Source organism: Pongo abelii, chromosome 8 (assembly GCF_028885655.2).
Source record: "Pongo abelii isolate AG06213 chromosome 8, NHGRI_mPonAbe1-v2.0_pri, whole genome shotgun sequence".
Lineage (NCBI taxonomy): Eukaryota > Metazoa > Chordata > Mammalia > Primates > Hominidae > Pongo > Pongo abelii.
Genome location: NC_071993.2, coordinates 21,459,425 through 21,484,373, shown reverse-complemented (window position 1 = coordinate 21,484,373; position 24,949 = coordinate 21,459,425). Strand labels below are relative to the sequence as shown.

At 43.1% G+C, this 24,949-nt stretch overlaps 1 long non-coding RNA gene across 1 annotated transcript in view; it reads left to right on the top strand.

The window, feature by feature from the left end:
* Nucleotides 1–341: 341 nt before the first annotated feature.
* LOC129048190 (uncharacterized) overlaps nt 342–24,949 on the top strand; it is a 60,225-nt gene continuing 35,617 nt past the window's right edge. Inside the window, exons 1-2 of the long non-coding RNA XR_010141484.1 lie at nt 342–519; nt 3,057–3,205. This is a non-coding gene — a long non-coding RNA (uncharacterized LOC129048190). The remainder of the gene's footprint in view (nt 520–3,056; nt 3,206–24,949) is intronic.

Genomic DNA, 24,949 nt, shown 5'->3' with positions numbered 1-24,949 from the left:
GGTCTGCTTCCAAGATGGCTCACTAGGGTGGTTTCTGGCAGGGCCTCCATTCCTCGCTGGGTGTTGGCATGAAGCCTCTCTTCCTCACCATGCAGCTTGTGCTCTCATGTGGGCTAACTTCCCCCAGAGCAAGCAATCTGAGAGAGAGGGAGGAGGGAGCTGCAGCGCATTTTATGATCTGCTTTCCAGAGTCACACCCATCACTTCCACTTTATTCTGTGCATTAGAAGCCAAAACTTAAGTCCAGCCCACACCCAAGGGAGGGGAAGTGAGGCTCCACCTCTTAAAGGGAGGATTCTCAAAAAATGCGTGAATATATTTAAAAATCACCGCAGCTTTTTAATATTGTCCCAACAAGGCTGCACAAGAAACAATCAGGAAACCTCAGCAGCATAAAACTGTAAGTGTTTATAGTTCATGCATCTGAGGGTTGCCTGGGCAGCTCTCCTGACCTCAGCAGGGCTCGTTCACACCTTTGAGGATGGCTTTACTTAAGCAAGGACAACCTGCTTACATCAGGTGGGATAACTTCTGATACAGATTTAATTTTGGTTTGAGGTTTATGTCACCAGTATAGTTACTATTTTAAATAATATATTACTGAAAACAATGAGCAAACTTGTTTCTAGACATGCTAAAAATGTATTGAAAGTCCCATTTCATTCAGAATGAAATAATAATTTCACATGTGACTTGTAAAATCAATTGTCTCCATATTTACAATTTACCGTTGAGATGATGATACTGGTGTTGTTATGTTTGTTGTTTTATGTGTTTAATTTACAAATATCCAATTTTCTTTTCCACTATATTTTACAAATAATCTGAATATATTCATTGCCATATATATATATATTTTTGTTTGTTTGTTTTTGAGACAGAGTCTCACTCCATTGTCCAGGTTGGAGTGCAGTGGCACAATCTCGGCTCACTGCAACCTCCGCCTACTGGGTTCAAGTGATCCTCCTGCCTCAGCTCCCCTAGTAGCTGGGGTTACAGGCATGCGCCACCATGCCTGGCTAATTTTTGTATTTTTAGAAGAGACAGGGTTTTGCCGTTTTGGCCAGGCTGGTCTCGAACTCCTGACCTCAGGTGATCCACCCACCTCATTCTCCCAAAGTGCTATGGCTTCATAAATAAAATATTCTTTTTTTGAAGTAGAAATAATATTGTTTCAATAAAATTGAAGTATTGCATTCAATTTTTTATGTATGCCTGTTTCATTTCATCTGTTTCAATCTTTGTGTTTTCATCTACAGTTTGTAAAATAGTTATAAAAATGCATTTTCTGGTATATTTGTATGTGTATTTAAAATTTACTGAGGTATCAGAGGAATGGTTTTGTTTTTCTAAATTGTCTGACTTCATTACAGTAAGCATGAAAGATTTACATTTTATTCAATTTAAAAATACTGAGAAAATGCTATGTTGCTTTGTTTTTTTAATTAACAGTTGAATCAAATTTGACATGCAAAATATCACACCTATATTTGAAGAATTACCATACATCATTATTTTTCCCTTTTTCCCTCCCTTCCTTCCTTTCCTTTTTTTTGAGACAGAGTCTCACTCTCTGTTGCCCAGGCTGGAGTGCGGTGGCACGATTTCGGCTCACTGCAACCTCCGCCTCCCGGGTTCAAGCAATTCTCTGCCTCAGCCTCTCAAGTAGCTGGAATTACAGGCACCTGCCAACATGCCCGGCTAATTTTTGTATTTTTAGTAGAGATGGGGTTTCACCATTTTGGCCAAGCTGGTCCTGAACTCCTGACCTTGTGATCCACCCGCCTCGGCCTCCCAAAGTGCTGGGATTACAGGCGTGAGCCACTGTGTCCGGCTCTTCTTTCTTTCTTTTCTTTCTTTCTCTTTCTTTCTCTCTCTCTCTCTCTCTCTCTCTTTCCTCTCTCTTTCTCTCTATCTTGACAGAGCCTTCCTCCGTCACCCAGGCTGGAGTACAGTGGTGCAATCATAACTAACTATAATCTTGAACTCCTGGGCTCAAGGGATGCTCCCACCTTAGCCTCTCAAGTAGCTGGGACCATAGGCATGCACCACCACACCTGGCTAATTTTTAAATTTCTAGTAGAGATGAGGTCTTGCTATGTTGCCCAGGATGGTTTTGAACTCCTGGGCTCAAGTAATGCTCCCACTTAGCCTACCAAAGTTTTGCAATTATAGTTGTGAGCCACTGCACCCGGCTGATCTAATATTCTTTTCTTTTCTTTTTTTTTTTTTTGAGACAGAGTCTCGCTCTGTCGCCCAAGCTGGAGTGCAGTGGCGCAATCTCAGCTCACTGCAAGCTCCTCCTCCTGGGTTCACGCCATTCTTCTGCCTCAGCATCCCAAGTAGCTGGGACTACAGGCGCCAGCCACCGCGCCCGGCTAATTTTTTGTATTTTTTTTAGTAGAGACAGGGTTTCACCCCGTTGGACAGGCTGGTCTCGAACTCCTGACCTCAGGTCATCTGCCCGCCTCAGCCTCCCAAAGTGCTGGGATTACAGGCGTGAGCCACTGCACCCGGCTGATCTAATACTCTTTAATCCGATGTAAGTGACACATGAGATATCCTGTAGCTGTACAATCAGATCACTCATGTTAAAAAGGGAGTTCTCAGCCAGGCACGGTGGCTCATGCCTGTAATCCCAGTACTTTGGGAGGCTGAGGCGGGCAGATGACCTGAGGACAGGAGTTCGAGACCAGCCTGTCCAACATGGTGAAACCCCGTCTGTACTAAAAATACAAAAATTAGCCAGGCATGGTGGCAGGTGCCTGTGATTCCAGCTACTCTGGAGGCTGAGGCAGGAGCATGGTTTGAACCTGGGAGGCGGAGGTTGCAGTGAGCTGAGATCACACCACTGCACTCCAGCATGAGTGATACAGTGAGACTCCATCTCAAACAAACAACAACAACAAAATAAATAAATATAAAGGGAGTTTTTTTCAGGGGAGGGGGCAGTGATTGGCTATTCTTCAGAAGCAGGAACTTCCTTCATATCTTAAAGCTCATGAATGAACAAGGGGATCATAAAGCATCAGAATTTGAAGTTTCTTATTTTGCAGATGAGAAAACTGGGTCTGAGAATCCAGATGTCCTGAGTGAGTAAAGGGAAAATTTTCACTTCTTCCTGTGGAAGCCTGTCACCCTCCAGCTCCATCCTAGGCTGAGGAAGTCTGCGTTCTTCTCTCACGGAGCTGGAGAACTTTTCAAGGTCAGAAAGGAAATAGTTAAGTTATGAAACAATCTGAGAGTGGAACTGGGATGGTGTGAATGCCTTGCCAGAAAGTGTTAAAAACAGGCTGGTTGGCCAGAAATAGAGAAAGGCCTCCTGCTCTGAGTGACAGTTTAGATAAGATTTGTGCTTCTCAAACTATCTCTGGTGAAGAAAAATATTTAAAAATTCCCAGTCCATTGAGAACAGATAACATTGTAAAATGGAGTAAAAATGAATGATCAGAAAATTAATTTATAAAGTAAAGACATACAGAACACAAGTCTAAGTTGTTTTTTATTATTAGATTCAGCAGACATAAACTTAATCTACCAGACTGTCATAAATGTTTCTAAATGTGTGTTCTCAATTTCTGGACTTATTTTGTTGTGGTTCAGTAACAAATAGCTTATAGACTGGCCCTGAATGAAGGCGACTTCTTATATAGTTCTAACATTCTGTGTATTTACTTGAAGCCCAAACAGCTGTGCCTTGAATTTATAGAGGAATTCCTCAACTATACGTTAATTAATTAAACACATGCATCATTTAATTAACCAAATGTTTAGTCAAAGCCTGTCATGTATGGGTTAAATGCATGCTATACAGGAAGTTGCATTAGAAATGGTCCCTTTTCTCAATACCACACAGTGTAGCGAGGGAGCTAACAGCCACATATCTGTGATGTGGGAGAGAAGGTGATGGCTGCCAGGAGAGCGCTGTGGGGGAGCTGCTGGGGAATCTGGAGCAAGGAGACTTCACTGATCTCAGTGGAGGAGTCAGGCAGACTCTGTGGAGGACGTGGCCTTGAAGGCTACACATAGGAAAATGCAGGCCAGGGCATGCCATGGGTGGAACGAGTAAGTCTCAAAACCTTGACATACTTTCTCCTTCATGTCAAAAACATCTTTGAAAGGTACAGCAATATTAGGAAGCCCTATATACAGGAAAATTGAAGCACAAAGAAGCAATTGTGGCAAACAGCAGGTCCTTGAACAGGTCCATTGGCCTATTTAAGTCTCAGTTTTAGTATCTGTGAAATGGGCCTAATAACACCTACCTTTTGAGTTGTTCAGAGGGCTAGATGTATATACGTTATTTTATAAAGGTTATTATATTTACATTACAAAGTACTAGCGCGTTCTCTGACAATAGTAAGAGCTCAACAAGTCGTGACAATTATTGTGTTGTTACTAGATAGTTGGTCCAGAATCATTTGTTTTGCAGGGGAAGGGAGGAGGGGTTCTGCTCGGGATTCCTTTCCTCCATCCTTTTGGCAACTGCACTTCTCTTTCTCTTGGGGAAACTGTCACTCTCCTGAGTACGCCATTCTCATGGGTCTGCCTATTTGCTGGCCACAGGGAGCACCTGTGATACAGATCTGGCCAATCACAGTGTCTCATTCCCTTCACCGCAGTGATTGGCCTAAGAACTGGCAGCAGAAGCGATCTGGACCAATCAGAATCTTACATTGAGGTTTGCATATGTGCGTGTTGGGAGAAAAAAAAATTACTTTATTTTTCCTGCCAGCTTGCAAAGCTGGGCTAAGAGCTGAGTTTGTCACAACCAAACAAACCTAGGGCTGGAGAAAAGGGGAAGTGGAGAGGGAACTGAAAATACCATTAGGTCTCTGAATCTACACCTCTTCTTTCTAGTTATTGGAATCAATGCATTCCAGCTTTCTGCTTCAACCAGAATGAGTTTTCTATCCCTGGTGACCCTGCCTAATGCAAGGACTCACTCAGATTTCCAGATTCTTAGCTTAGTGTGTTGTCCTTTAGGTGAGCACTTTTCAAGAGCCATTCCCATCATTTATTCATTCGTCAGAATTATTTTGGACAGATTCCGGGGTGAAGCTGTCATGCTAAGAGAATAACAAACAAGCATGTGGCCAGTGTTATGAGGGCTTCAGATCCAGTCAGGGGTGCAAAATGAGAAAAAGCTAATCAAGAAAATAAAACAGCTGGGCGCAGTGGCTCACACCTGTAATCCCAGCACTTTGGGAGGCCGAGGCAGGCAGATTGCTTGAGCCCATGAGCTGGAGACTAGTCTGGGCAATATGGTGAAACTCTGTCTCTACAAAATAACACACACAAATTAGCCAGGCATTGGCCGGGCGTAGTGGCTCATGCCTGTAATCCCAGCACTTTGGGAGGCTGAGGCAGGCAGATCAACTGAGGTCAGGAGTTCAAGAACAGCCTGACCAACCTGATGAAACCCCATCTCTACTAAAAATACAAAATTAGCTGGGTATGGTGGTACATGCCTGTAATCCCAGCTACTTGGGAGGCTGAGGCAGGAGAATTGCTTGAATTTGGGAGGTGGAGATTGCAGTGAGCCAAGATTGCGCCACCGCACCACAGCCTGGGTGACAAGAGCGAAACTCCGTCTCAAAAAAACAAACAAACAAAAAATTAGCCAGGCATGGTGGTACGCGCCTGTATTCCTAGCTTCTAGGGAGGCTGAGGTGGGAAAATCACTCGAGCCTGGGAGGCCTAGGCTGCAGAGAACCGTTAGCATGCCATTGCACTCCAGCCTGGGCATAGAGCAAGACCCCGTCTAAAAAAAATTAATTAATTAAAAAGAAAAAGCTAATGATGACAGATACCAACTGAGTTGAAGTGCTATGAGAGTTCAGAAAAGAGAGAGGGCTCACGCTCTTGTGGGACTATCAGGGAAGCCTTTGAAGAGGAAGCAGGAATTTGAATTGGGCATTGAAGGACAGTTCAGATAAGTGTTTTTCTAGAGGGTGTGGTGGTGGGTACAAAGATATCTAGGGCAAAGAGTTGATGTGGCACGGTAATGGGAGGTAAGAGTGAAGGTGAGATGGGGCTTTATGTACTCTTTGAAAATAGTTTCATAGGCTGGGTATGGTGGCTTACGCCTGTAATCCCAGCACTTTGGGAGGCTGACGTGGGCAGATCACCGAAGGTCAGGAGTTTGAAACCAGCGTGGCCAACATGGCAAAACCCGTCTCTATTAAAAATACAAGAAATTAGCTGAGTGTGGTGGCAGGCACCTGTAATCCCAGCTATTCGGGAGGCTGAGGCAGAAGAATTGCTTGGACCTGGGAGGCAGAGGTTGCAGTGAGCTGAGATCACGCCGCTTCACTCCAGCCTGGGCGACAAGAGCGAAACTCTGTCTCAAAAAAAAAAAAAAGAAAATAGTGTCATAGAAACCTAAAACATATTCAAACATAGAGATAACAGTATAATGAATCACCTGCAGACATTGGCCAATTGCAATAGTTATCAATAAAACAATATCATTCTTGTTTTATCTACTTAACTTATCCTTCCTCATCATCCTCCCCAACCTCCCACTGAAATATTTTGAAACAAATCCCCGACATCATATCATTTTACCCTGAAATACTTTATTATTATTGTTATTATTATTATTATTTATTTATTTATTTTGAGACAGAGTTTCACTCTTGTTGCCCAGGCTGGAGTGCAACAGCGCCATTTTGGCTCACTGCAACCTCCACCTCCCGGGTTCAAGCAATTCTGCCTCAGCCTCCCAAGTAGCTGGGATTACAGGCATGCACCACCATGCCCGGCTAATTTTGTATTTTTAGTAGAGGTGGGGTTTCTCCATGTTGGTCAGGCTGGTCTGGAACTTCCGACCTCAAGTGATCTGCCCGCCTCGGCCTCCCAAATTGCTGGAATTACAGGAGTGAGCCACCGTGTCTGCTTTTATTATTATTGTTATTTGATACAGGTTCTTGCTCTGTCACCCAGGCTGGAGTGCAGTGACGTGATCATGACTCACTGTAGCCTTGAACTTCTGGGCTGAAGTGATCCTCCCACCTCTGTCTCCTAGATAGCTGGGACCATGGGCATGCACCACCATGCCTGGTTAATTTTTTATTTTTTGTAGAGATAGGGTATCACTACATTGTCCAGGCTGGTCTAGAACCCCTGGGTTCAAGCAATCTGCCTGCCTCGGTCTCCCAATGTGCTGGGATTACAGGCATGAGGCACTGTGCCTGGCCACGTACTTAATTACTATTATTAGTTTTTTAAAATTAATTAATTTTTTTTAGACGGAGTCTTGCTCTGTTGCCCAGACTGGAGTGCAGTGGCATGATCTCGGCTCACTGCAAGCTCCACCTCCCGGGTTCAGGCCATTCTCCTGCCTCAGCCTCCCGAGTACCTGGGACTACAGATGCCTGCAACCACACCCGGCTAGTTTTTTGTATTTTTAGCAGAGACGAGGTTTCACTGTGTTAGCCAGGACGGTCTCCATCTCCTGACCTCATGATCTGCCCGCCTCGGCCTCCCAAACTGCTGGGATTACAGGCATAAGCCACCGTGCCCAGCCTATTAGTAGTATTTTTTGAGATGGAGTTTCGCTCTTGTTGCCCAGGCTGGAGTGCAATGGCGTGATCTCGGCTCACTGAGACCCCCACCTCCCAGGTTCAAGTGATTCTCCTGCCTTAGCCTCCCGAGTAGCTAGAATTACAGGCTACAACCACCACACCCCGCTAATTTTTGTATTTCTAGTAGAGACGGGGTTTCGCCTTGTTGGCCAAGCTGGTCTTGAACCCCTAACCTCAGATTATCTGCCTGCCTCAGCCTCCCAAAGTGCTGGGATTACAGGAGTGGGCCACTGCTCCCAGCCCGAAGTACTTAATTACTATCTTTAAAAGGAAAAGGACTCTTTTCCCAATATAAGCACAATAATATTATCATCCCTAAAAATCCCCCAATAATTTCTTAACATTACCTAATTCTCAGTGTACGTTCCATTTTCTCCAATTGTCTCACAAATATCTTTGTGCAGATGGTTTGTTTGAATCTGAATCTAAAGATAGTACACACATGTAGTTGGTTATGTCTCCTGAGTCTCTTGCTACCTACAATAATTCTTACTATCCCTTTTTAGAGCTCTGTATTTCGTAAAGGAAGCTGATCATTTGTTCTGTGGAATTTTCCACATCCTGGATTTGGCTGATTGTGTTATCATGGTGTTGTTCAACAATGCTCCTAGGCTCCTTCTATTCCTGTAAACTGGTGATAATGAGGCCTGGAGGCTTGATGAGATTCTGATTCAGTTATTATTGTTATTACTTTTTTGGTAGTGCAGCGGACTTCCCCATGCACCTCGTCAAGAGACACATAATGTCTGGCTTTCTACTTTCAGTGATGTCAAAGTTGATCAGTGAATTTTAGTAAAAACTGCTGTTGTAGTTTTTTAGACCCCTCTCTAAGATTCTGACACGAGTCCATGGGGGCTGGGCTGGTGAACAAATCTAATTCACAGACCAGGCTGCACTCAGAATCACCCTTCCTCTGGGACCAGGGAGGCATTGTTACTGGGCCAAGCTGATGTCTGACCTTTGAGAGCTTGCCTTGGGTGGCAGAATTTCCCAGGAAGCTATTCAGGCCCTAAGGCAAATAGGATTCCTGCTGGCCTGTCCCACCGGTCTGTCAGGCGAGCTTGAATCTTTGAATGAAGTGAGGATTCCAAAGAGATTTGTCAGAATGTGTGATATTAGATTTCTTTAGCAAGAATGCTTGTCACTTTGCCACTTTCCAGTGGAAAAAATTTCCACTGATTGTGTCTAAAAATGCAAAAGAAAATGGAGAAGCAAGGCAATTTCACAGGAAAATAGTCAGCAATGGAAACTTACTATTAAACAACACAGGAGGACTTTTACTTTATGGTCTTGAATTATACAACTTGCCCTTTGAACTGGATAGTTTGATTATGTAGTCAGTTCCCTCGGGCAATTCAGGTTTGCGCCCCCTAGATTATTACCACTCCCCTCACCCCACCGATATATGAAGATGATTGTGTGAGCTTCAGACTGACAACCTCTAGTAGAATTTGGGTTGCAGTAGGTTTTAAATGTAGGGAAATTGTTTTATGTAGATGGCTTGATGAATATGGTAATTTAGTTTTTAATTCATTTGACTCAGTTGAGAAAAAGATTTCAACTTCGGAAATTAAGAAACTCATACATGTTTGTGTCTTTTATATATGATTTTGAGGTCCTTTGCCTGACATACTGTGCTGTGCTTTTTTTTTTTTTATTCCCTCTTAATATCTTGTGCTTTGGGATGCTTCATTTCTGTGTCTGCCCTGGGGCTTGTTCTGTGTCAGGTAACATGCTCACCTTCTTCCTGGCTTGATTTCCACATTCAGGAAGGCTTTTTTTTCTCCAAAACATTTGTTTTGTTCACAGATGGTATTATAAGGTTTAGAGAAGTGTGATGGAGTATTTCACATAGTTTTGCGCATCGTTTTATAAAGTGAGTTTCTCAGATTTATGTATCCATCTTGGCCTTCTTTCTTTTTCTCTCTCCCTCCCTGAAAGCTGAACTAGACTGAGAGCCACTCGGGGGAACTTTGTTTTATATACATGGTTGTTTCCCAATTCCAAGCTCAGTGCCTGGCCCATGGCAGGTGTCCAATGAATATTATGGGAGGAGTTAATGAGTAAAAATGAACTTTGAGAATTTTTTTCTCTCTTTCCACCCTCAAATTCCCCAAACAGGGCACCCTTGTTTATACTGGGTTTTAGGAAACTAAATATCAATGACAGCCCACTCCTTTTGCTTAGAAAGATTTAGAGACTGCTTTTTCTTAGGTAAATGCTCAGCTAGATTCAAATCACTAACTCCAATTTATAGGTCAAGTTAGAATTAGGATGGAACATTTTGGCTCAGGGCTATGGCTATGAAAAAATTTCCAAGGCCAAAGTCACAGACAATGTCACCGTATTCATTTCCTGTGGCTTCTGTAACAAATTACTACGACCGAGCAGCTTACAACAGAAACTTATCCCCTCATAGATCTGGAGGCTGGAAGTCCAAAATCAGTGTTACTGGGCTGAAATCAAGGTGTGGGCAGGGCTGCACTCCCTTCAGAGGCTCTAGGGGAGGAACCTTGCCTTTCCAGCCTCTAGTGGACTTTGGCAGTGCCTTATCAATCATATTTTGAAAGTGGGTAGACGGAAAAGGACATAAAATTTTAAGTTAGAATCCAGGCAAGGTGGCACATGCCTGCAATCCCAACACTTTGGGAGGCTGAGGTGGGCAGATCACTTGAGGCCAGGAGTTCAAGACCAGCCTGACCAAAATACATATTTTGGTCATATACTAAAAATTATATTTTTAGTGACCCTGTCTCCACTAAAAATATAAAAAATTAGCTGGGCATGGTGGTGCATACCTGTGGTCCCAGCTACTTGGGAAGCTGAGGTGGGTGGATTGCTTGAACTGGGGTGGTGGAGGTTGCAGTGAGCTGATTTGACACCACTGTACTCCAGTCTGGGCAGCAAAGCGAGGGTCTGTCTCCTAAAGAAAAAAAATAAAAACTAAGTTATAAACATGCCGTTTAAAATGGTTATTTGGGCCTGGTGCAGTGGCTCATGCCTATAATCCCAGCGTTTTGGGAAGCTGAGGCGGGAGGATCGCTTGAGACCAGGACTTTGAGACCAGCTTGGACAACACAGTGAGACCTCCATCTCTACCAAAAAAAAAAAAAAAAAATTAGCCAGGCATGGTGGTATGCACCTGTAGTCCCAGCTACTTGGGAGGCTGGGGTGGGCGGATCCCAACCCAGGAGACTGAGGCTGCAGTGAGCTATAATTGCAGCATTGTACTGCAGCCGGGGTGACAGTGAGATGCTCTCTCTAAAAAAAAAAAAAAGGCTCTTTGTAGCATAAATTGCAACCATGGACTAGCAGCCAGCCTCCCCTCCTTTCTTTTGGTGTGTACACCCCTCTCCCTGAGGTTTAGCAGGTAGATGCTAGAGTTCCCAGGTAGAGGCTACAGTGCTCAGCCTCTTTTCTAACAGGTGAGGCTATCTAAGTTCTCACCACTGAGTTGTGAGTTGAAGTGAGGTGTGCAACTTCCACATCATTTTCTTAAAGATAAATTGCTTGCCTTTGACTTCCTTCCCCTTTCCCCTCCTTTGGGAAGGAATACAGATGCTATGGTGAGCCAGTCTGACCATTCAGGCAAGGATCCCTCCCTACCAGGTGGTGGAACAATGAGAATGAGGACCTCCTGGAGCACAGCGGCCTCACCACCCTGTACCCCACTGCGCTCACCTCTGGAAATGACACAAGAATGAACTTCTGTATAGTTTGTTTATTTATTTATTTACTCATTTATTTATTTTGAGACAGAGTCTCTCTCTGTCACCCAGGCTGGAGTGCAGTGGTGCATTCATAGCTCACTGTAGCCTCAAACTCCTGGGCTCAAGCAATCCTTCCACTTCAGCCTCTTGAGTAGCTAGGACTACAGGCATGCACCACCACACCACGCTAATTTTTTTTTTTTTTTTTGATACAGAGTTTCGCTTTTGTTGCCCAGGCTATAGTGCAATGGTGGGATCTCGGCTCACTGAAACCTCCGCCTCCTGGGTTCAAGCGATTCTCCTGCCTCGGCCTTCCAAGTAGCTGGGATTACAGGTATGCACCACCACACCTGGCTAATTTTGTATTTTTAGTAGAGATGGGGTTTCACCATGTTGGTCAGGCTGGTCTTGAACTCCTGATCTCAGGTGATCCACCCGCGTTGGCCTCCTAAAGTGCTAGGATTACAGGCATCAGCCACTGCACCCAGCCCTTCTGTAGGGGTCATCATTTTGGGGTCCCTTTCTTGTAGCAGTGATATGGTTTGGATGTGTCCCCACCCAAATCTCATCTCAAATTGTAATCCCTATTTGTCGGGGGAGGGATCTGGTAGGAGGTGATTGGATCATGGGGGTGGTTTTCCGCATGCTGTTCTCCTGATAGTGAGTGAGTTCTCACGAGATCTGATGGTTTTATAAGTGGAGGTTTCCCCTGCTCTCCTTCCTCCTGTCACCTTGTGAAGAAGGTACCTGCTTCCCCTCCTACCATGATTGTAAGTTTCCTGAGGTCTCCCCATCCATGTGGAACTGTGAGTCCATTAAACCTCCTTTGTTTACGAATTACCCAATCTCGGATAGTAACTTTATAGCAGTGTGAGAATGGACTAATACAAGCAGTTCAGTTTATACCGGTACCAATATACAGACAACACCAGGAAAGAAGTGGATTTCTTGGTTTTAACTACTACTGTTTGTCTATTTAGTAAGGCATGTTGGACAACAGATACTATTCTGCCTTTTTTTTTTCTTAGTCGGAGTTTCGCTCAGTCGCCCAGGCAGGAGTGCAATGGCACAATCTTGGCTCACTGCAACCTCTGCTTCTTGGGTTCAAGCGATTCTCCTGCCTCAGCCTCCCGAGTAGCTGGGATTACAGGTGTACGACACCACACCTCGCTAATTTTTGTATTTTAGTAGAGATGGGGTTTCACCATGTTGGCCTGGCTTGTCTTGAACTCCTGACCTCAGGTGGTCCACCCACCTTGGCCTCCCAAAGTGATGGGATTACAGGCGTGAGCCACTGTGCCCAGCTGCTGTTAATTTTTTAAAAAGAATTCTTTTCCTACACACTCCAAAAAAAAAAAAAAAAATAGTTACCCCAAGTACTGCCCTTGTAAGCTGATTATTTTGTCTCTTCTATGCTGAATTCACTTAGCCTGCTTAGAAGACTCTGGTTTACTCTGAGCTGCTAGAGTGAAACTTTCATTAGTTAGTATGAACACATCACCACTATGTGTCTATCCTGCAATAGCTTGCGGGGGACTACTTAATAGTCTTCATAAGAAATACTGAATTAATGTCTCCAAAGTGTGTGTTTAAATGTATAAAAATAACCTCTGGGATTTCGGCTAAAGAGAATGTCCCCTAAATCCTGTGAAAAACAAGTTATTCTTTTTTCTTTTATAATATAAAAAGATTAGCTGAGCCCAGTGGTTTACGCCTATAATCCCAGCACTTTGGGAGGCTGAGGCAGGCAGATCACTTGAGGTCAGGAGTTCGAGACCAGCCCGGCCAACATGGTGAAATCCTGTCCCTACCAAAAAATAAAAAAATTAGCTGGGTGTGGTGGTGCACACCTGTGGTCCCAGCTATTTGGGAGGCTGAGGTGGGTGGATTGCTTGAACCAAGGAGGTGGAGGTTGCAGTGAGCCAGGATTGTGCCTCTGCACTCCAGCTTGGGCAACAGAGTGAGACCCTGTTTCAAAAATTATAAATGAATAAATAAATAAATAATAAAATACATAAAAAGATTAAACGATTTTTTTTTACCAGAGTAGTTTATCTCAGTTATGAACAAATTAAAAATGAAAAGATAAAACAAAAAATTTCATAATCTTACTATCCAGCAAGCAACTTGGTATATATCATTTCAGTTCTTTATGAATACATGCATATTTGTGAAAATCAGACTATATTGTATGCAGCTTTATATCTTCTCCCTTAAAATAAAACCTAGAGATTTTGGTAAATATCTTGATTCTGATTGACTCTAGTCAGCTTAGTAAGCTGCAGAATGCTGACTGGGTAATCTCACAGAGGGAAGGGGGCTATCTTCATATTGAGTAAATTTGGTTTTAATATGTAACGTATGCCCTGTACCATTTTCAGTAGTGTGAGGTAGGGAGGGAGAAATGGCATTGATCTATTACTGTAGAAACTTTGCCTATGATTTACAAGCATGAGCATTTTCTTTGCCTGTTTTACGACTCTATTCAACCCTGAATTATGGGCTGTTTATTTTTTCTCTCTCTCTGATTAGAGTCATGAGAGTGTTGTTTGCCTGGTTCAGTCAAAATACAAATCCAATGTTGTTCCCATACATCTTACAGCTTTTCCTTTTGACAAATACAAGAAGGCTGGGATGTAGCAGACAGAGCATTTACCAGCTGCCAGGCATTGTCTTAAGCAGATCACACAATAGGGTTTAAACCTCTAAAAACCCTATGAGGTAGATAATGCCAGTCTCTTAGTCCAGGTTTTCAGGTTAGAAAAATGGAGACTTGGAGAGATGAAGCAACTTTTTCTAGTTATTGGAGCTAGTAAGTGTCAGAGCTGAAATTTAAACCCAGTGTGTCTGACTTTAAACCTAACTTTTAAACACTGTGCTTATTGTCTTCCGAAGTGAAACTAATTTATTTTAAAAATACACTTAAGGCTGGGGGTGGTGGCTCTTGCCTGTAATCCAGCTACTTGGGAGGCTGAGGTAGGAGAATCACATGAACCTGGGAGGTGGAGGTTGCAGTGAGACAAGATCACCCCACTGCCCTCCAGCCTGAGTGACAGTGCAAGACTCCATCTTGGAAAAAAAAAAATTTGACAAATAGCCGGGTGTGGTGGCTCACGCCTGTAATCCCAGCACTTTGGGAGGCCGAGGCGGGCAGATCATAGGGTCAGGAGATCGAGACCATCCTGGCCAACGTGGTGAAACCTCGTCTGTAATAAAAATACAAAAATTAGCTGGGTGTGGTGGTGCGTACCTGTAATCCCAGCCACTCAGGAGGCTGAGGCAGGAGAATTGCTTGAACCTGGGGGTGAAGTTTGCAGTGAGCCGAGATTGCGCCACTGCCCTCCAGCCTGGGTGACAGAGCGAGACTCCATCTCGGAATAAAACAAAACAAAACAAAAAGAAAACACTTAAAAAATTTGACAAATAAAATTGTGTAGATTTTTTGTGTACCACATGACATTTTGTAATATGTAAACATTGTGGAATGGCTCAGTTGAGCTAATTAACATGTACATTACCTTACTTATTTGTTTTTTGGTAGGAGCACAAAATCTACTCTTAGCAATTTTCAAAATACCGGTTGCACATGCCTGTAGTCCCAGCTACTTGGGAGTCCCAGCTGAGGCAGAAGATTGCTTGAGCCTAGCAGTTTGAGGCTCTGTAGTGTACTATGATCACACCTGTGAATAGCCACTTTACTCCAGGCTGTGAGCCATATAGCGAGACCCCATCTCTTAAAAAAGCCAAAAAACCAAAAACAAGTCAATGTTATTAACTATAGTCACCCTGTTGTACAACAGATGAAACTAATTTATTTTTGCATCTTGTTCTTCAAATACCCAAATTTCATCAGATACATGACACCGCAGATTATAAAACACATCATTATTTTATATTCCAATAACAATAAAAAGTGCTAACTGTAAATGTAGAGTGCATCTCAATTTCTGAAGTTACAATGTGAAAAATAAGTAAGCCTTAGAATCAATGAAATATGCTAAAATTATAACTAGAAGAGGCTAGTACTATGTCCCCACTTGCATGGGTAGGGCTGACAATATGAGTTTGGCGGATGCAGTGCATTCTCAGGGGTGAGGTCTAGCAGGCACCACCATACATTTTCAGCTCACTTGCAGGAATAGTGGTTGTGCAGTTGGATTTGTCGCTGCAGTTGGATAAGTCATTATTATTCCTGCCCACAGTCCCAGAAGCTTGGAAGCACCAAGCTGCCTAGAGCTACTTGGAAATAATAATAGAGCAAGAGAATAGGGGAATAATGGATGAGGTATGTGCAGCACTTTGTATCTGTGATTTTGAATGTAGGACATACACATCCAGCGGTTCTTTCCCTGCAATGATGTATTGAACAACAATAGCCACATTTTATGATTTCTGGGAAATATCTGCCGCAAAATTATAGCTAAAGAAGGAAATCAAATCAGTCCAGCAGAATTACTCCAGGAGTATAGAACGAGATGAACAGAGGGCTGAACACTGAGCCTTGAGAAATGCCTGCAGAGCGGGTATGAGGGAGAAGAGAGGGCAGAAAGGTGGGGAAGTGGGAGAGAAAGGGAGGGATGAGGGCTAAACCAGCAAAGGGCTGAAACCAAGGATGGGATGAGTTTCTTAAAGGCAGAGGTAGACACAGGGATTGAATGTTACCGAGGGTTCACTGATCAAAGACTGTTTGTTGGTCAAGGAGCTTAATGGATCTCATGCCTATAAGGAGAATAGAAGGAGGCAATTTGAAAGCAGAGAAAACCCTTTTCCCCTTTATTATTATTTATTTACTTTTTAGAGACAGAGTCTCACTCTCACTCTATTGCCCAGGCTGGAGGGCAGTGGCACCATGATAGCTCACTGCAGCCTCGATCTCCTGGGCTCAAGCCATCCTCCCCACTCAATCTCCGGAGTAGCTAGGACTACAGGTATGTGCCACCGCGCTTGGATAATTTTTAAATTTTTTTGTAGAGATGGGGTCTTACTATGTTGCCTATGCTAGCCTCGATCTCCTGGGCTCAAGAAGTCCTTCTGCCTTGGCCTCCCAAAAGTGCTGAGATTACAGGAGTGAGCTGCCAGGCCTAGCTTCCTTTATTATTTTCAGAAATGTTACACAGATAAGGGAATGGCAGTCTTCCCAAACCTGGCTGGATAGATCCTTACAATACTAGTTTTTGCATTAGGGGTCTTCTCGGTAACATCTGCGCACACTTCCTTCCACCTTTTTTTTTTGTTTTTTTTTTTGAGATGGAGTCTCGTTCTGTTGCCAGTCTAGAGTGCAATGGCGCAATCTCGACTCACTGCAACCTCTGCCTCCTGAATTCAAGTGATTCCCTTGCCTCAGCCTCCTGAGTAGCTGGGACTACAGGTGTGCGCCATCACGCCTGGCTAATTTTTTGTATTTTAGTAGAGACGGGGTTTCATCAAGTTGGCAGGATGGTCTTGATCTCCTGACCTCATGATCCGCCCGCCTCGGCCTCCCTTTTTCTTTTTCTTTTTCTTTTTCTTTTAGAGATGGTGTCTTGTTATGTTGTCCAGGCTGGTCTCAAACTTCTGGCTTCAACACCTAGCCCGAGTTCAAGTTCACTGTGCCCAGCTTCTTCCACCTTCTGAAAACCTCATCTCCTGTGATACCCTGATACCTCATGCTTCTGAATGGTCACTCCTGCTTCTTGGGCTCAACTTTCACAATTAGCTTGACCCAATTTTTTTTCTGCTCCCTACACCTTCAATGTTGACTTTCCCCCTGATTTTATCCTTAGCCTTTTTCTCTTCCCTATTCTCTGCACATTCTTTGGAAAATCTCATTTATACTCATGGCTTCAAAAATTACCATCTATTTGTTCTTGATGCCTGAAACACATTTCTAGCCCAATTCTCTCCCCTCAGTTTCTGAGTCAGCTTCCTTCTCTCTCTCTCTTCTTCCTTCCTTCCTTGCTATTTGATAAATTTTGCAGCTTACCGCTAGCAATGTATCCATGACTCAAGAGAATGTACTTTAGGTATGTATTTTGCCCTTAGCTTGATTTTATTTTTTCTCTCCTCATTTTCCCTCCCACACTCCAAAATCACTTATCTAGACTTCAGTCGTTTTCCTGACTTTAGTGTTGGTTCACTTTATTTTTCAACTGTGAGCTCCGAACCAGGCAAATCAGATCAAATGTGAGGGAAATTCTTCAATGTCTTACCATTGCCTACAGTTTAAAACAGAAATGCCTTTACCTGGGACACAGGTCCCTTCATGACTTGGCCCCTACCTACCTAGCTGACATCACTGGGACCTGTTTCCCAGCTTGATTTTTGACTCAGGAATGCTGAACTACTAGTAGCTGTTGTTCGTATATTTCTTTCTTTCTCCTTTCTTTCTTTCTTTCTTTCTTCCTTTCTTTCTTTTTTTCTTTCTTTCTTTCTTTTGTTTGTTTGAGACAGAGTCTTGCTCTGTTGTCCAGGCTGGAGTGCACTGGTACGATCTCGGCTCACTGCAACCTCCACCTCTAGGATCAAGCGATTCTCCTGCCTCAAGGCTCCCAAGTAGCTGAGATTACAGGCGCCTGCCACCATGCCTGGCTAATTTCTGTATTTTTAGTAGAGATGGGGTTTTATCATGTTGGCCAGGCTGGTCTCAAACTCCTGACCTTAAGTCATCCACCTGCCTCAGCCTCCCAAAATGCTGGGATTACAGGTGTGAACCACCACGCCTGGCCCCTATATTTCTTTGCCTCTACCTGGATGCACTGACCTCCCCTATTTAATTTGCTGGACAAACTCATACCCATCTTCAGTTCTTCCTCTGTAAAGCTTTCCCCTGACTCCCAGTTTTTAGATGCCCCCTTTCTTAGGTTCTAATTACACTTTTTCTGCTTTGTCCACAGAAAGCTTCTTCAGGGGTTTACTTTGATTTTAAAAATTGCCATTTATTTAGGTTACATATCAAAAAATCAAGTTTTTTTCAGGTCAATTTAGAAATTTCTATTTATAAATGTAGCAAATCGCAACACTGTAGGAGGCACACCTTTGATTAATATTTGATCCCATTTACAAATCTAAACTTTTACTTATTTGAAACTGCAATAATAACCCATCAATGTATTTATTTCCCTTTAAAGTAACTCAGATGTCTGGCTGTTAAACTTTCCAAAATGTTTAATTATCTCTTTCTTTTCTTGAGATGGTGGGCCTTGCTATGTTGCTCAGGCTGGTCTTGAACTCCTGACCTCAAGTGATCCCCCTGCCTCAGCTTCCTTGAGTAACTGGAATTACAGGTGTGTGCCAACTTGCCTGACTAAAATGTTTAATTTGTATAAATCTAATCGTTAAACATGACCATATAGCCGGCCTTAATTCTAAGTGCCAATATTACATAAAATGTAGTAAACTTTCAACTTAAAATTATAATTCTAGGCTGGGTATGGTGGCTCATGCCTGTAATCCTAACACTTTTGGTGGAGAGAAGGGATGATCTCTTGAGCCCAGGAGTTTGAAACCAGTCTGGGTAACATAGCAAAACCCCCATTTCTAAAAAAAATTTAAAAAGTAGCCAAGAGTGGTAGTGTGTGCCTGCAGTCCCAGCTACTAGGAGGCTGAGGTGGGAGGATGGTTTGAGCCCAGGAGTTTGCGGCTGCAGTGAGCTATGATCGTGCCACTGCACTCTGGTCTGAGTGACAGAGTGAGACCCTGTCTCTACTGAAAAAAACCCACAGAAACCCAAATATATGTATTTATATAAAAAAGATTTCAACATATGAATTTTTGGGGGAACAAATAGTCCATAACAAGTATTATAAGTACTATAATATTAATACTTTCAGATTCCTTAATATCGAGATGTTAGTAGTACAAGTTTCACTCTCTTAAAAATTTCTTTCTTTCTTTTTTTTTTTTTTGAGACAGGGTCTTGCTCTGTTGCCCAGGCTACAGTACAGTGGCACAGTCTTGGCTCACTGCAACCTCTGCCTCCTGGTTCAAGCAATACTCCTGCTGCAGTCTCCCAAGTAGCTGGGACTACAGGCACCTGCCACTATGCCCAGCTGATTTTTGTATTTCTAGTAGAGACAGGGTTTCACCATGTTGGCCAGGCTGGTCTCAAACTCTAGACCTTAAGTAATCCACCAATCTCAGTCTCCCAAAGTGCTGGGTTTACAGGCGTGAGCCACTGCGCCTGGTGCTCTTAAACATTTGTATATTTCATTTTGAATCCTCTCATGGTTAAATATTCTTGCCAGCTAAAGAACAATCACAGTTAGGGATTGCCTTCTCAAGATAATTTTTTGGGAAGGTGCAACAGAATTCATGTCTACAATAGAGTAGGAATACCTTGAGCCCTACCCTAGATGCTATGTCAGTGATTCCATAACTTACAAAAGGTGGCCACATAATTTCACATCCTTTAAGTTCAAGTTTTACATTACCAAATCTTCTACTATCTCTTTACAGTGTCTATAAGCCCACATCCACTGATTGGATTTTGGATACTAGCTCTAAATATCCCTGAACCTGATAGAATTCTAACCGCTTCCCCCAAGTAGGTTTCCTGTGTGGGAGAACTGCACAGTTCTTCCAGATATTAAAATTATTTCCAATTTAATTCTGCAACTCTCTCATGAAAGAGTCACAACTTCTTCCGTTACCTGGGATACATCATAAGCACGCAATAAATGTTGGGCCAATTAACGGCATGGCTGAGTGTGCAAACGGATACCAGGTAACAGAGAAGAATTTTTATAACTGCTACTTATTTTTCTCTCCCTTCAAAGTATAGCATGGTGGTTAAAAGCCTGGGCTTTGCAGTCAGACAGTCCTAGGTTTACATTTCCTGATGCTTATTAATTAGGTGACATTAGGCTAATTATTAAGCCTTTCTGAGCATCAGTTCCTCATCTGTAAAATGGAATGGCAGGACCATTATAGGATGGTTGAAGATCAAATTATATGTTTAAGTATATACATGCACACATATGTGTTATAAGCTGAAATGTATGCTCCCAGAATTCATATATTGAAGCCCTAACACCCTCTATCTCAGAATATGATTATATTTGGAGATAGGATTTTTAAAGAGGTAATTAAGTTAAAATGAAGCTCAAGGTGGGCTCTAATACAAATGGACTGGTGTCAGCCAGGTGCTGTGGCTCACCCCTATAATCCCAGCGTTTTGGGAGGCCGAGGCAGGAAGATCACTTGAGGTCAGGAGTTCAAGACCAGCCTGGCCAACATAGCAAAACCCCGTCCCTACTAAAAAATACAAAATTATCTGGGTGTGGTGGCACATGCCTGTAATCCCAGCTACTTGGGAGGCTGAGGCAGGAGAATCGCTTGAACCCGGGAGGCAGAGGTTGCAATGAGCTGAGATGGTGCCCTTGCACTCCAGCCTGGGTGACAGAGTGAGACTATCTCAAAAAATAAAACAAAGCAAAACAAAAACAAAAACAAGACCCAAATGGACTGGTGTCCTCATAAGAAGAGGAGGCTAGGATACACAGAGAGACAGCAGGGGCATACGTGCACAGAGGGACAGCCACGTGAAGAAGCAGCAAGAAGGCGGCCATCTGCAAGCCAAGGAGGGAGGCCTCAGAGGAAACCAGCCCTGCTCACCACCTTGATCTTGGATTTTCAGCCTCTAGAACTGAAAGAAAAATAAATTTCTATTGTTTAAGTCACCCAGTTAATGATTTTGTTATGGTAGCTCTAGTAAACTAATTTTATATATCTGTATTTATATCCAAGTTAGTACAGTAGCCTAGCTCAATAAATGGTATCAGGGGAACCCACCCCCAATATTTCAACGTAGGTTCTTTCTATTTTCCATAAGTGTTGGCCAGCTGAGAAATAAAGAGAAAGAGTACAAAGAGAGGAATTTTACAGCTAGGCCGCTGGGGGTGACATCACGTATCGGTAGGACCATGATGCCCACCTGAGCCTCAAACCAGCAAGTTTTTTATTAAGGGTTTCAAAAGGGGAGCAGGTGTAAGAACAGGGAGTAGATCACATGCTTCAAAGGGCAAAAACGAGAACTACTGATAAGGGTCTAACAAAGATCACAAGGCAAAGGGCAAAAGCAGAACTACTGATAAGGGTCTATGTTCAGTGGTGCATGTATTGTCTTGATAAACATCTTAAACAACAGAAAATAGGGTTCAAGAGCAGAGAACCAGTCTGACCACGAATTTACCAGGGCTGGGTTTTTCCCCACCCTAGTAAGCCTGAGGGTACGGCAGGAGACCACGGCGTATCTCAGTCCTTATCTCAACTACATAGGACAGACATTCCCAGAGTAGTCATTTACAGACTTCCCCCAGGAATGCATTCCTTCCCCAGGGTATTAATATTAATATTTTTTGCTAGGAAAAGAATTTAGTGATATCTTCCCTACTTGCATGTCCGTTTGTAGGCTCTCTGCAAGAAGAAAAATATGGCTCTTTTAGCCCGACCCCGCAGGCAGTCAGACCTTATGATTGTCTTCCCTTGTTCCCTAAAAATCGCTGTTATTCTGTTCTTTTTCAAGGTGCACTGATTTCATATTGTTCAAACACACATGTTTTACAATCAATTTGTACAGTTAACACAATTATCACGGTGGTCCTGAGGTGACATACATCCTCAGCTTATGAAGATACCAGGATTAAGAGATTAAAGTAAGACAGGCATAAGAAATTATAAAAGTACTATTTGGGAACTGATAAATGTCCATATTAAAAAGAAATCTTCACAATTTATGTTCCTCTGCCACGGCTCCAGCCTGTCCCTCCATTTGGGGTCCCTGACTTCCTGCAACAAAATGGTAGTCATTATAACTATTATTTAACTTTCCAATGAAACTGCTGCCCCCCAGAAAAGGTTGTCCCACAAGTCATATGCAAACTGTCCTTTTTTTGTTGTTTGTTTGTTTTGAGACAGAGCCTTGCTCTGTCGCCCAGCCTGGAGTGTAATGGCAGAGTCTTGTTCCACTGCAACCTCCGCCTCCCGGGTTCAAGCAATTCTCCTGCCTCAGCCTCCCAAGTAGCTGGGACTGCAGGTGCCTGCCACCATGCCCAGGTAATTTTTGTATTTTTAGTAGAGATGGGGTTTCACCGTATTGGCCAGGCTGGTCTGGAACTCCTGACCTTGTGATCTGCCTGCCTTGGCCTCCCAAAGTGCTGGGATTACAGGCGTGAGTCACCATGCCCGGCCAGCAAACTTTTCATTGTTTTCTGAGTTAAACACAGGCGTGCCTCTTGTCTGCCTGATCTCATGCATCCCTGGCTGTGAGCCCTCCCTGATCTCCAGGGAGATATCTTTGCTCCTCCTATGGGATTGGGGTCTGCCTATGCTGTTTCTCCGTTGCCGTCATCGTCTGTCTCCATAACCATCTCTCTCACCGAACCAGGCTTTGTGCATCTTTGTATTCTGGGCACCCAGCGCAGCATGTCAGGAAATTCAATTCAATAAACTGAGAAATAAGTTCACTGAGAGTTTAGGTTTATTTACTTTATCTTGTTAACAACTGCAATGATAACACTGCGGGTTAGGGAGCAACTTTCATGTTTAGTCTCAAACGTTTTCTCAAGAGTCAGTGCCGGGTTCTTCTAGCATTGCAGTGAGCTTGGGACATTCTTAGCTGCTTCAAACGAGAAGACATAGCCTGTTTAACTTGCCAGGGTTCATGTAACAGAGGCCTGGTCCCATCTGGGCATGTACAAGACTTGCTTCATTTACCTGGAAATTGCAGGTATCTCTTCCTCATAATGAGGTTTCTGAAATATTCCTTGTTTTTCAGAGACTCAAGCTATTAGCCAAGTAGGAGCTAGCAATAACTCTTAACCAATGGCAAAAGGGTCAGATATTTCCTATGCTGTTGTTACTGTTTATAACAGGGCTGACACAATTTGCTGGGGGAAGAAAGATTTGAACTGTCATTATAGATTTTCTCTCCTTGTGTGTGACTTGGCAGGACACTGACATTGGGTCCTCCCTGAAGGTCATCTTGAACCAAATATGCACCCCTAACTTTCCTTCCTACCAGGCAACAACGGCAAAATTTCTTGGCTATATCTTGTTTGCTTTTCAGCAACGGCAAGCCAAAAGCCATCCCAGCACAGAAATAACTGGGATGCCTTTTGTTTCTTTGGCAACTGTTTTATCACTCTTGCCTTTATTTGATGAGAAGGTAATGGAAAAAAAAATGATAATGATAATCTCACACAATATGTAGGTATTTTTACAAACCAGTCTTATACTTGAAAATAATTTTATAATACATCAGGAAAATATCAAAGGAAAATATAAGGAAAAGGGAAGAATAGGATTATTGTTAGAAAATATAAAATACCACACTTGCCTTTAGAGAAAAATTTACAGTGTAATTAAATGAGCCAATATCAAGGTGTTTTAATAATCTAAAATATTATTTTTATATACCCTACCACTTAAAATACTTGGCAGGAATCTAACAAATGAAATGTAAACCTTTCCTATATTTCTTTTACATACCATCAATATAGCTTACTACTATTTTTCTTCTTTACACACACACTTAAGAATGAAGTACTATCCTAAAGCAGAAGAAAAATAAAGGCACATCAAATATGCATGCTGCCTATTAACATCTGTTTATTCTAATTTAATTTTTTTTTTTTTTTTGAGATGGAGTCTCCCTCTGTTACCGAGGCTGGAATGCAGTGGCGCGATCTCAACTCACCGCAACCTCTGCCTCCCTGGTTCAAGCGATTCTCCTTCCTCAGCCTCCCGAGCAGCTGGGACTACATGCATGTATCACCATGCCTGGCTAATTTTTGTATTTTTAGTACAGATGGAGTTTCGTCATGTAGCCCAGGATAGTCTCGAACTCCTGACCTCAAGTGATCTTCTGCCTCAGCCTTCCAAAGTGCTGGGATTACAGGCATGAGCCACTACCACGCCCAGCCTATTTTAATATTAATGCAGTATCAATAAACTCAGAAAACTGATTGCACTAACAGGATAATGGTAATTTTCATTATATAAGGGAAGTACTTAATTATTCTATCTTGATCACAATTTGGAATAAACACTTGTCTGGTCTAGCAATAAACTGGGCACTTTCTTTAGCCAAAAACAAACAAACAAACAAACAAAAAAAGAGTCAGATGTTATCCATTGATACAGTTTGGATATTTCTCCCCTCCACGTCTCATGTTGAAATGTGAGCCCCGGTGTTGGAAGTCGGACCTAGTGGGAGGTGTCTGGGTCCTGGAGTTGGATCCCTCGTGAAGGGCTTGGTGCCCTCACCACAGTAATGATTTCATGCCAGACCTGGTTGTTAGGGTCTGGCACCTCCTCTTCCTCTCTCTTGCTTCTGCTCTTGCCATGTGACGTGCCAGCTCCCAGGTCACCATCCTCCGTGATTATAAGCTCCCTGACCACTTACCAGAAGCCAAACAGATGCTGGTGCCATGCTTGTACATCCTGCAGAACTGTCAGCCAAATAAACCCCTTTTCTGGGCCAGGCGCGGTGGCTCACGCCTGTAATCTCAGCACTTTAGAAGGCCGACGTGGGCGGGTCACTGAACGTTGGGAGTTTGAGACCAGCCTGGCCAACATGGTGAAACCCCGTCTGTACTAAAAACACAGAAATTAGCTGGGCGTGGTGGCGGGCACCTGTAATCTCAGCTAGTTGGGAAGCCGAGGCAGGAGAAT